Source organism: Microtus ochrogaster, unplaced genomic scaffold (genome assembly GCF_000317375.1).
Source record: "Microtus ochrogaster isolate Prairie Vole_2 unplaced genomic scaffold, MicOch1.0 UNK1, whole genome shotgun sequence".
Taxonomy (NCBI): Eukaryota; Metazoa; Chordata; class Mammalia; order Rodentia; family Cricetidae; genus Microtus; species Microtus ochrogaster.
The window spans coordinates 7,845,492-7,858,653 of NW_004949099.1; the positions used below are offsets into that span (position 1 = coordinate 7,845,492).

A 13,162-nucleotide genomic window follows, 5' to 3' on the forward strand; every position below is an offset into this window, starting at 1 on the left:
CAAAAAATAAAAACAAATAGTTAAAAATTTAAATAAGGTGGGTTGGTGGTGCCATATACCTTGACTCCAGCCTGGTCTACAAATTGAGTTCCAGGACAACCAGAGTTGCTACACAGAGAAACCCTGTCTCAAAAGTCAAAAATAAAACAAAATAAAACAAAACAAAGACACCCCCCAAAAAAATTTAAATAAAAAAGAAAACAGTGAGTGGAAGAAATAATGACAGTAGTGATAATTTTCTTCTACAGATTTATGTTTCAAAGCAAGTGATTTTGATATTGTCCTAAATGAGAATATAAGAGGTGTGTCCCAATGTGAAAAAAAAGCTTGAGTACTTTATGACTAATCTAGACTTGGAAAACATATTTGATAACCACTACAGTGGGTGCCCATAGGGTGGATGCCTGGACAAAGAGTGTGCTTCTACCAGGTTCTCGCTTCTAACTATCATTACTTCTCTATTTTCTTTTAACGGACATCTGCTTTCCTGTAGTGTGGTTTGCGTTCACGAGGCCCAGAGGGGCTGGTCTGCTGCCTCTGCTTCCTGGGGCATGCACTGCCACTGTTTGTATGCCTGCTGGTTCCCACCCAAAATTCCAAGAACACTAGCCAACTCTCCAGCAACTGAGCTATTTCTCTGGCCCTACAATTAATTTTTTTTAAAGAAAAAAAAAAGGTTTAACACTAATGCAATATTTTTAGAAGAGACTCTTTAAACAAACTCTCAAATCTTTTATGTATGAGTGTATGTGTGTATCTACAAGCATCTGCTGTGCTTGCTTGTGTGGGTGCCTGTGAAAGACAGAAGAGAGCATAGGAGGCCCAGGACCTGGAGTTATGGATGGTTGTGATCTGCCCAGTGGGGGTTCTAGGAACCAAATTCTGCTCGTCTGGAAGAGCAACAAGCATTCTCAATAAGTGAGTCATCTCTCCGACCCTAACATTTGTTTCTTTAAATTGTGTTTTGAATCAATAACTTTTATGAGCACACATAAAATTATTTTCTTTTGAGAGGGGTGTGATAATCAAGCCACTAATAAACCCTGGACATATAGTTAAAAAACAGAGGAACAGGGCAAGGAGCCACTGCTGAGAGTACTTGATGTTCCAACAGAGGACATGGGCTCAGTTCCTAGCACCCATTTGGTGACTCACAACCATCTGAACCTTCAGTTCAAGGGAATCTGACATCCCCTTCTGACATCTGTGAGCACAGGCATGCATGTGGTACATATTAGTACAGGCAGGCAAAACAATCATACACATAAATAAAATAACCTTAATAAAAAAAGGGGGGGGGGTAAAAGGCACCATGTTTAATCTCTGCAGACCTCAGTTGGAGGCCTTGGTTAAGACTTAAGTTCTCACACAGGAAGTAATCTGTTGGTCTCTTATAAAGAAAAATCTTTCATATTCTCAACTTAGAGGTCAAGGAGTTGGGAGGAAGAAACTTGAAGGAAGACATCTCATAGTGGTGTGAGGGGCTAACCCTCGCACAAGGAAAAGCTAGCAACATGTAACAAAGAACACACACTCATCTTTCATCTCAACAAGGTCATGAGACTATCCCATGCTCTCTTTAAAGGTGTGCCTAGACCAAATACCACAACTTTTTCACTGAGGAGTGTTTGTGAGGCTTAGGAAATTAAGACTGTTGGCTTAAAAATAAACTTCCACCATAAATTAAACAAACAAACAAACAGAGATAATACACTGCTGAATTTAATTTCAATTCCTCCCCATTACTAATATACCACATCATTTTAGAATTAGATGTTGAATGAAGGTTGATATCTACAAGTTAGAACCCACTGAAAAAGGGTGATAAAGGATGGGACCTTGCCGTCTTCATTTCCTGATTATCATTGCTCACCTGTGTCAGTCATGATTCAAGAAAAATGTACTACAGACTTGTCTATAGGAAATCTAATCTAAAGGGAACATTTTCTCAACTAGGCTCCTTTTCTCAAGTAACTCTAGGTGTCAGGGTGACAAAAGCCAAGCAACCCAGCCACCAGAACAAGTCCTGACACACTCATTGAATCAAGGCTTTGTGAAGATAAAGTCTGCCCTTACTCTCTTCTATTGGTCTCGCCACATAGGCACTTTGGAGCCAAACCCAGGTCACTACCTTAAGGTTTTTGTGATGGCATGGATGAAGAAAAACCTACAATTTCCCAAAGTCCTCACAGACTCTGTAAGCTGGCCTTTGAATCAACTCCTTTTGGATGCATCCGTCTGGACCCTGGACTTTTGGTCAATAAGAGCGTAGCATTATAGACTATCTTTCCCATGTAACTACAGGCAGGCAGGCGGGTTACATACTGAGTCCCACGGCTACCCCAGCACTCTGTTGCCTCTTTGAAACTGTGCCTTCCAAAAAAAAACAAAAACAAAAACAAAAAACCTCCATCTTTTCAAGAACTTCCAGTGTGATCTAAGTAGGCCAAGTCCAGCTGAGGCAGAAGCACAGACCTTGCAGAGAACATGCAGCATATACAGGAGACTCCGTGTGAAGGACAGAAATAACTGAAGTACTGCAAATGATCAGACAATTAATTACGGTTATTGCTTGGCAGGTTGCATCGTTCCTATGAGCCCTGAACCTGGCTGTCCCACAGTCTCCACATTACCCATCAGACACTTCCTGAGGTGCCCGGGCTCCAGCCCAAGTGGGAATGTATTTCTCTTCCTCTCTGCTATTTTCAGAACAGATTCTTCAATAAAATCCAACAGGGGTGGTGGGGAGGGAAGGAAAGGAAGGCAGGGAAAGAGGAAGGCAAGGCTTGGCCTTAATTAACAGGCACAATCTATGTGCCATGACCAAAGCCAAAGAAAATAGTTTTTAACTCACACTTATGAATTAATGAGGGCTGCAAATCAATGTTTAAGAGTTTTATGAAACATTTAAGGAAGACTGTACTATGCCTGGATTTTCAGCAGGAATGAATCAAATCTGTGCAGCTTCTCAACTTACACAAAGTTATAATTTCATTTCTATCCTTGGAGAGAATCTTTATTCTAAGCACTAAGCTACATACTAGCAGTAAGACGTAAAGAAACAAATCCCTTTACACAGCAAATATCAGTGTTGTGAAACTTCAGCAGGCAAACAGCAGCCTAGGAACATTAATTACAGATGCTGGTCCAATAGGTCAGGGTAGGCCTGATACGCAAGATTCCAACCAGTGCCCAGGTGATTCTGCTGCACCTCAGGGTCTCCATGTTCAGACAGAGAAAACCATCCCCCCTTTTGTAGGGGAGGAGCACAGAGGGCTCTTGTAGGGTGCCACTGTTGGTTCAGCATGAGAAAACCCTTTTCTGTTCTAAAGCTAAGCATTTGAAAATAACCAAAAGCCCAGGGCAATAGTGGCATTCCCTGAGTGAAACACAGACAAAATGTTTCCAATGAGGGCAGTGTCAAGTGTAAGTGGACGAAGATCCCTTCTCCTTTGGAGGTAGTGTTATAAAACCTCCACTCTCCTCTACGAGAACAGAGAGACATCTATACGCTCTGTGAACACAGACATCCAGCTCTACTGGTTTTGCCCTGGCTGCTGCCTTCTGCATGCTCTCTCTCTGACTCCACAGGGCTCCATTTAGTAGCCCCTCAAACTGGGCCCCCTCAACAGCTCATGGCTCTTGTACCCACCCTTCCCTTTGTCCCTCATCCTTACTACTACCTGTCCTCAGGGCATTATCTGTGACCCCACAGGCTGGATCGAAGCCACACTCTGATCAGACCCGGTGTGTTAACGGGGGACACACACAGCTCCCTTTTTAACGTCTTCCGCCACATGTATCGAGTGGTTTGACTTCACATCGGTTCTCACTTCTGGGTTATAAATTCTCTGTGGCAGTAGCCACTACTGTTTCTGTGCACGTCTGTGTTCCCTGAGGGCTGCCACAGTCTATAAGGTACACAGTGTCACTCAGCCATACTTTGCAGAAGGTATAAAGGAACAAGCAGTGACAGCACACATAAACCCCAGCCAAGGATCATCCTAGACACCAGTACTGCGGATCCAGTTTTAAATGACATGACTCTTGGCATGTCTTTCCACTCTATTAGTGACTCCTGAATAGCACATCCCGATGCTACTCTGCCATTATGACATTCAAAAACCTCCCATCACTTTCTACTATCCCTTTACCCATATGCCCCACCCTGTAAACATATATTTATATATAAAAAGGATAATAAACCAAATCCTGTAATTAGATGTTCCTCTGTACCCATGACTTTGAGTATGAGACCAAAGAGGAGACAAGCTAGTATTTATAGTTATCTTGCAGCAAAAGGAACCAGTAGTCTCATTTTTCAGTTCAAGGAGATGAAAGCCCATAATTTGTAAATGATGAAGGGCATTAAAACATAGATTTGTTTGTGTCTAACATCCTCATACTCCTCAACTCCAGAAATCTCTTAGGATCTCTGAGCAAGAAATTAAATAAAATTTCCCTAGCTCTAGCCTCACCATCTTCAGATTCAGGGAAAAGCCAAAGACAGCACAGGTTTCATTTGGTTACTTTCATTATCAACAGAGAACATTCCACAGCACAGTTTGCCAGCAGAGCTTATCACAACAGACGGCTCCCAGGGCCCGCCAAAGAACAGGACTCCAGACGGTCTCATTTTCCTCAATGACAAACATGAACTCTCTTCACCCCACTTTATATCTCTGTCCCCCAAAAGTATACTGCTGGCAGCTGCTTTTCTGCAGATCTTCTAGGAAGCAAAACAATCCCATTATTGAACACTGACATCCCCTTTCTAATTAGCATGCAGAAATATGCAACACAAAACTCCAGTCTCAAATGTCACCCTGGCACTGCACTTCTAGGCTGAAGGAAAACCTTTGCGACGCTCCAAGTGTATAATCAGTCTCTTCTACCCAGAGGCATTTGTAAAGCAGGCATGTTCAGAACCAGCCCCACTGAATAGTCCATCCCTTGTAAACGCTCTCCCAGGGAAGTCCCAAGGGTGGGCACTAAGGCAGCAACCAGGATTGTAAAAATATCAGCAGGAGGGGAGAAAAAAAGCAAGACCCAACAAGGATAGTTCAGTTGCTGTATTTCAAGTATGACAACAACAACAAAAAAATTAGCTCAGTGCATAATTAGAAAGTCAGACCAAGGGGTTTATTTTTATTTTCTCTGATTTGCTTTGATACTTTTGTCTGTCCAGGAAAAGGACAAGAAACTGGTTTGAGCTGGTTCAAGATGTGAAGCAGATCAGTGACACACCCCACTAACAACTTCTATGCCTACTGGAGAGTCTGTTGGGAGTACACGCAGCTGTCAACAGTTACAACTGGTAAGAGAGCAGTTCCATGCCAGAGGCCTTGCCTACTCCTTAAACCTGGTCCAATTACAGCATTTCTTTACTTCTTTTTGGAGACAGGGTTCACTATATAATCTAAAAACCATGCTCCCCTTGCCTCCTTCTCTCCGCAGTCAGCTAGTGTTTATGATCTTAGCAAATGTTAGCAACATAGACCCAGATCTAGAAGCCAAGAGGCTAGGAGGATTACTGTCACTTATCTCTTCTTTCCTCCACATCACCAAATTTATCTCTTTGGTTACACTAATACTCTAGATTCAACCAACTGTCATTAGTACCACCACCCATGCAGTTCTAGCTAACCACAGCACCAACTTCCAGATAAAATGCAGAGTAGGGTGTTCTGTGATGTATCTATGGTCACATGCACATAAACGTGAGTTCTGGAGCATGTGTGCCATGAACATGCATGTTTGTGGGAGGTGTTATGATGGTCCTTGATTTCCATCTTGTCTTGAAACAAACAGGGTCTCTATTGGACTCATCCTTGTACACTCCAGGCTAGCTTCCAATGGGTCTCTCATTTTTGTCTCCCATCTCAGTGGGAGAGTGTAGAGGTTATAGACACATGCCCTCTAGTGTCCAGGTTTTCTGTGGATTTGTGCTACTGTGTTAAGCTTTCCAAGGATTCTGGGGATCTAAATTCAGCTCAATATGGGTTTGCTGAGGTTCTTCTGTGGGACTTTACTTCTCCTAGAATAATGTTTTATTCAAAAATGGTACTGAAATAAATACAGTGGCCAGCTACTGTGGTGAATTTAAAAATTCAACTTTTAAAAATTTATTATTAGTTATTCTTGTCCGGGTGGTGGTGGTGCACGCCTTTAATCCCAAAACTCAGAAGGCAGAGGCAGGTGGATCTCTTTGAGTTCAAAGCCAGCCTCATCTACAAGAGCTAGTTCCAGGACAGGCTCCAAAGCTACAAAGAAACCCTGTCTTGAAGAACCAAAAAAAAAAAGTTATTCTTTTTAATATTTAGTGTGTGTGTGATTGTGTGTGTATGAGTGTGTGTAAGGGAGGGAGAGAGGGCAGTATATATCAAAAAGGATCAGAGTAATAAGATCTCCCAGGAACTGGAATTAACAGGCCATTGTGAGCTACACTGGAAGCCGTGAACTTAACTTGGGTCCTCTGCAGGAATAGTAATTGCCCTTAACCTCAGAGCCATCGCACTAGGCCCATGTATGAATTCACAGTAGCTACAACAGTGTGCACTAAACCTGTGGAAAGCCAAGCCAGAACAAATCCCAGCATGACAAAGAGGGCTGGACACACCATTCCGAATGTGGGTCTACTGATGCGCATTAGCTGAGAGAGGGAGAGCCTAATGGACCACTCTGTAGGGGAAGACCACATACCCAAGGCTATCTGGGCAGCACGAACTTGTCTGGAAGGATTTGGGGCAGGAGGTAGACACACAAGAGTGTGTGGTAGAGATGGTGGGTTTAATCTGGAAAGAGTTGGGGGAGGGGAGTAAGACTGATTGAAATATATTATAAAAAACTCTGAAAGAAGTGTTAAATAAGAAAAAAAAACTCACAAAACCTCAACTGTTCCAGTCGGAGAGATGGTTCAGCATGAAAAGGTCTTGCTGTTCTTGCAGAGGACTAGAGTTCAGTCCCTAGCACACTTCTGAGAGCTGTCTTGCCTCATCTTATATTCCTCTCTAGGGCTGGGATCAAAGGTGTACACCACCCGATTTTTATGGCAGCTAGAGTGGCTACTGGGATTAAAGGTGTGTGTTACCATAATCTGGTTTGTAATAATCTGACCAGTGGGGCTGTTTTACTCTCAGATCTTCAGGCAGTCTTTATTTATTAAAATACATTTGAAATGCCACTACAGGGCACATACGCAGACATATAATTTAAAAAGTAAAAAGCAAATCTAGACAATAATTGCACCTGTTCAGTCTAAAGATTCAGGAAGTTAGTGGGTACCACACGCACAGCTGAGGTTAGTGGCTACCATAGGCATAGTTGAAAATAGGCCGAGTGAGGTACCCTGAATAAAACTCTCAATGGACAGCACTAATTTGGGGAAGTTTGAGACAGCACCTGCTATCGACTCTTTACCATTCTGCAGAACGCCCTCTCAGAATGTATTTTACTTTGGTTTTGAGTTTTTGGTTTTTCGAGACAGGGCTTCTCCATGTAGCCACCCTGTCAGTCCTAGAACTAGCTCTGTAGACCAGGCTGGCCTTGAACTCACAGAGATCTGCTTGCCTCTGCCCTCATTTTCCTCCACCCTGCTCCATTGGAACCTAACGGAGAAGTTCTAATCCAGAATCAGATGGCTCTTTTTCCTTGTTTTGGCCCGGTGGCAAGGCAAGACATTGGGACAGGGGAAAGTAACATGCCATAGAGGAGTAATCTGTTCATGCCAAGCGGCCAAGAACCAAAGAGAGAAAGAAGAAGCCACATTCTCAATATTCCCCTCACCAGCATGTTCCATATGAAGTCCCCAAAGCCTTCCAACTGACTCCATTTTTTAGCAGTTCCAACACTTCTCAGCAGCACCATAGGCTAGGAAACAAAATGTTATAATTCTGTTGCCCTGCCCTGTCACCTGGGTACCCTGTTCCTTTAAGAGACAAGCTCCACTCACCCCCAATCTCTCCTTCCTGCCAGGCTGATCTCTCACCTCCTATTTCTCTCTCTGTCTATCCTTCTGAAGAGGCAGCCTCTGCCTCTCCTTTCCCCCTTCCTCTTTTTCTCTGGCCTCCCTTTTCTCCATGCCCACCCCCACCATAACCTCTTACCCTTAAAAACCCTTCCCAATACCCATTAAATAAACTCTATACCCAAGTTCTCTCTGAATGTCATATCTGTCTGTACCCCACACCAGCAGGGGAACCTGCCAGGGTCACACTGCCTTAAATCGTAACATTGATGGGCCTTTATTGCATAGCTCTTGAGGACACTTATCTGAAATAAAGCAATCAAATACAATTATTTTGAATGCCATATTTGAGACTACTCTGTATAGTTTGGTTTGTTTTTAAGGAGAAGAGCTGTTTCAGCTCATAGTTTCAGCCTGCTCAGCTCACAGCATCTTAGACCTGGAAGTAAAAAGAGGGAAAATAAGAGCACTCTGTTGTAATACCAGGCTATTCCTTGCTCCATCAAGGCCAAAAGAAATTCCAGATGGCAAAAAAGGTGGGGGGAACCTGGGAAGTAAATACATACACTCGACTGGCAGATGCCCTGGCTTACAAGGAGGAGGTGGGAAGACACTGTGCAGCAATTTCCCTAAGTTGTGCATGCATGCCAGAGCTAACACTGACTGGGCGTGTACCTGTGCCAGGCACTCAGCTAAGCACTTTGCAATCGCTCCCTCATTCAGGCCAGCTCACACGGAAGCACTGTAATCTCCAAGAGGAAAATGGAAACTGAGCAGAAAGTGACTTGCCAGAGGGGACACAGCTCCATGGCACAGGGCTGAGATTCAGGCACAGGTGGCTTTAGGCTGCTCCTGAGTGTCTCTCGCCAGACACAGCCACTGTTGAGGGATGGTCCAGGGGCGGCGGGTGAGAGCAAAGCCTCTGGGGATCTAGCAGCATTACTCCTAGAGCAGTAGCTGGCATTTAATAAAAATTTCATTTGCTCTCAGCTTGCAAAAGTCAAACTCTAGTTGGTTTCAAAAAGTGAAGAGCCTTCTCATATGGGTGTAAAATTAAACCAGCAAAAGGCCAAAGGCTGGAGAGCAAGCAGAGAAAAATGCATAAAGAAGTGGAAAGGGTTGAATTGGTGTATTAGAAAACTTCAGTTCTAAAACAACCAACCAGCATTCATAGAAATACACTTGAAGACAATGAGATATTTGCTTCCCTTCTGCTGGGCCGGGAAGTCAGTGCAGCACTCACAGGCTGCCTGTTACATCCAGGATATTCTTGGGGTTGAGAAAGACTGTTGGATCTGAGCTGGGTGCGACTCCTGATCAGACCCGGCACCGTAATCTGGTTATAGGGTAGCTCCACTTTAACTCTTTTCATATATGTGCATGTATATATTTTAGGAAGCTTCTATAGTGGTAGATTTCCAAATGATTTTTTTGGAAGATCATTACTGTTATTTATCTCTCCCCAAGTTTCTCCTCTACCCAACCCCATGTTAACCCCTCCTGTTCCATTATTACTTGTTAGCCCTCTATACTACTGAGTTCTAGCGCCCTTCCCTTGAAAGCTATTTTCATAGTCCCTTACTTATTTCCTGACATTTATGAATATTACAAGCAAAGCATACATATCTGAAAGTTGAAAGCTAACATCCACAAATGAGAAAATACGTTTCCTTCTGGGTCTGGATTACTGCACTCAGAATGATTGTTTCCAGCTCTATCTACTTAACTGTAAATTTTATAATTTAATTTTTCTTAATATTTAATTGTATAAATATACCACACTTTCATTATTTATTCATTATTTCTCTCATCTTATTATAACTTTGGTAGGCCATATATTTTTCTCATCCATCTCTTTTAGATTTTTTAGTTGGGGGAAATATAAATTTTAAAAGTATGTTGATGATTTTCTCTGAATTTCTTCAGTATATATTGTGATGCCTTCCTTCTTATTACCAATTTTATTCATTTGGATCCTGATACCCTCTTTTGGTTAATATGGCTACCATAGTGCCAACCTTGTTAAATCTTTTCAAAGAACCAACTGTTGTTTTTATTCTTTGTTTTATTTCTTTCTGTTTCTATCTCATTAATTTGAGCCCCAATTTTGATTATCTTTCTGACTTAGTTTGATGTTTCTATTACTGTGATAAGACATGATCTAAATCAACTAGAGAAGGAAAGGGCTTGGTTTATTTTATAGCTTAATGTCCATCATGAAGGGAAAGTCAGGGCAAGTGATCAAGACCACAGTCTAGAGGCAGAAACTGGAGCCAGACCACAGAGGGACATTCCTTACTGGCTTGCTCTCTATGGCTTGCTCAGTTGGCTCTCTTACACAACCCAGGACCACTTGCCGGGGGATAGCACCACCCACTGAAGGCTTGGCCCACCCACATAAATTATTAATGAAGAAGATGCCCCCCCCCCCAGTCTTGCCTACAAGCCAGTCTGATGGGGGCATTTACTCAGGTGAAGTTTCTTCTTGCCAAATGATCCTAGCTGTGTCAAACTGACAATAAATAAATAAATAAATAAATAAATAAATAAATAAATAACCAGAATATTCTTCTTATATACTGCTTTTGGGTTTGTTTTGAATTTTCCAAGGTCTTCCAGGGCAACACAGTTGTTAGTTTGAGGTTTTTCAGATTTTTTGACACGGGTACATGGTACTATAAGCTTTCCTATCAGCTTTTCACTACATCACACAGACTTTGGAATGTTGGGTTTTCATCTTCACTCATTTCCTTCTTGACCACTTACTTGACCCAACTGTCATGCAGTAGTGTGCTGTTTAGTTTCCATAAGTAAGGTGTGCTTTGTGTAGTTTCTACTGCTGTTGATACTCAGCTTTATTCTCTATGGTCACAGAACACAGTGTGTGATTCACTTGTTCTATATTTGTTAAGACTTGCCTCGTGCTAATACCTGGTCTATTTTGGAGAAAGCTTCACGGGCTGCTGAGAAGAGAGTGTATTCTTTAGTGTTTGGGAGGAATGCTCTATGGGTAATCTGGTAGGTTGATTTGATTCAATGTACTTTAACTCCAGAGTTTCTGAGTATAAACTTCCCCCTCAGTGGCTTGTCTCCTGCTAAGTGTGGAATTGAAACTACCCACTATCACCATGTTGGGATCAATCTCTAGCTTTAGATCTAATAGTGATTCTTTAATAAAATTGTCTGTTCCTGTATTTGGTGCATATATGGTTAGCCTGTGATTAGTAGATTAATATTTTGATGAGTATTAAGTATTTCTCCTTATCTCTTCAGAGTAGTTTGGTTTGAAGCCTAATTTTTCCAGATATTAGATTAACTACTCTACTTGATTCTAGTTTCATATCTTTTCCTTTTACTTCACCCTAAGGTGGTGCTTATTATTAAGTGTGGCGTGTGTTTCCTGGAAGCAACAAAAAATGTACCCCATTTTCTAATCTGTTAGTCTGTGTGTATCTGCTAGGAGTTGAGACCATTAAGAATTATTGAGCATTCCAGGCAGTGCTGGCGCACGCCTTTAATCCCAGCACTCAGGAGGCAGATGCAGGCAGATCTTTGTGGGTTTGAAGCCAGCCTTCTCTATAAGAGCTAGTTTCAGGACAGGCTCCAAAGTTACTGAGAAAACCTATCTCAACCCCCCCCCCCAATAGAAAAGAATTATTGAGCAATATGTACTAATTCCTGTTACTTTGTGGTATTTCATTAGATATCTTTCAATTACGTGTTCTATTTCCTATACCTTCTTGGGCGTGTTTAACTTTCTCTCCACATCTCTGTAGAGTTGGCTTAGTGGTCCTAAATTCTTACAATCTGTTTTAGTTATGAAAAATTTTCCTTCTTCCTTTGATACAACTGATAATCTTGCTGAGTATGGTAGTCTGGCCTGGTACCTGATGTCTTTTATGGCTTGCATAACTGTTTCCGGTTTTCCGGTCTCCACTGAAATAGCTCCCCCGCATCATCATCCTCTTCTTCTGTATCCTTTCTTTGCTCTGTACATTTACTATTTTCACGTTTATGTGGAAAGTTTCTTCCTGGTTGTGTTTATTTGTTGTTCTGTATGCCTTTGGGTTGTGATGTGCATCTTCTTCCCCCGGTTAGGGAAGTTTTCATCTTTGATTTTGTTGACAATATTTTCTGTGTCTTTCACCCAAGTCTCTTTTCCTTTTATATCTGCTCTCCTGCTATTACTGGGTGTCCTAGAGTCCCTTATATGTTGTGTCTGTGACTTTTTGCTTTTTTTTTATTTAATATATTCTTTGACTATGTGATTCAACTCTTCTGAATTGTCTCAAGACCTGATGTTCTCACTTTTCCTTGATCCAGTATACTGATGAGGCTGTTCTATGAATTTTTTGTTTCAATTTCTGAAATTTTGGAGTATTATTTCATTTTGTTTTTTTTCTTCTGAGCTTCTCTCTTACTAAGTTCTATTTACACAGTTTGAATTGCTTTTATTATTTCATTCAACTGTGTTTTTATTATCTTTATTCCACTATTTATTCAGATGCTCCTTGAGTTTCTTAATTATTTTGTTATTGTTATTTTAAAATCACTGTCTTGTACATCATTTAAGTTGCTTTTCTTAGGACCATTACCCTAGGATGGCTGATTTTTGGTGGTTACCTATTGGATTGGTTATCCATGTTACTTGTGTTTTGGTGATGGGACCTAAGCACCTGGGATTAGGTCTTTGGTAAGGTCTCTTGGTATGGATACCTTGCCTTCCCTTTGTTGAGTGGGTGTTGAAGATCTGTTTACTACTATAGCAGTCTGTAGAGATGTAGACTTCAGATTAATTTCAGGAGAGTTTAAGGGTTAGTCTTGGGGCAATTCATGATTGAGGCCTGATAGAATATTAGAAGCAATCCCAATTCAGCTTGGGCTAGGAGTAATATCGAAGAATAGGAGAGGGCTTCTGTAGAATTAGAGGGGAATCTCAGAAGAGCCTGGGGGAGGGGAAACCATGATCAGAATGTATCATATGAAAAACATCTATTTTTAATAAAAAAAAAACCCAAAAACTACAAAAAAATGAATTCCATTGTTATATTTTAACTAGTAATTAGTTTGGCTTCTAATAGTGATACAATCAAAAGTAGCAATGTCATAGATTTGAAAATATATATGAATTGGGTGTATTGGCACACACTTTTTTTTTTAAATTTATTTATTTATTGAGGATTTCCGCCTCCTCCC

At 41.5% G+C, this 13,162-nt stretch overlaps 1 protein-coding gene across 18 annotated transcripts in view; it reads right to left on the reverse strand.

Annotated features, from left to right (window-relative positions):
• The window catches only part of Magi1 (membrane associated guanylate kinase, WW and PDZ domain containing 1), a 618,461-nt gene that overhangs the window by 123,109 nt on the left and 482,190 nt on the right, over positions 1-13,162 (reverse strand). The window lies entirely within an intron of this gene.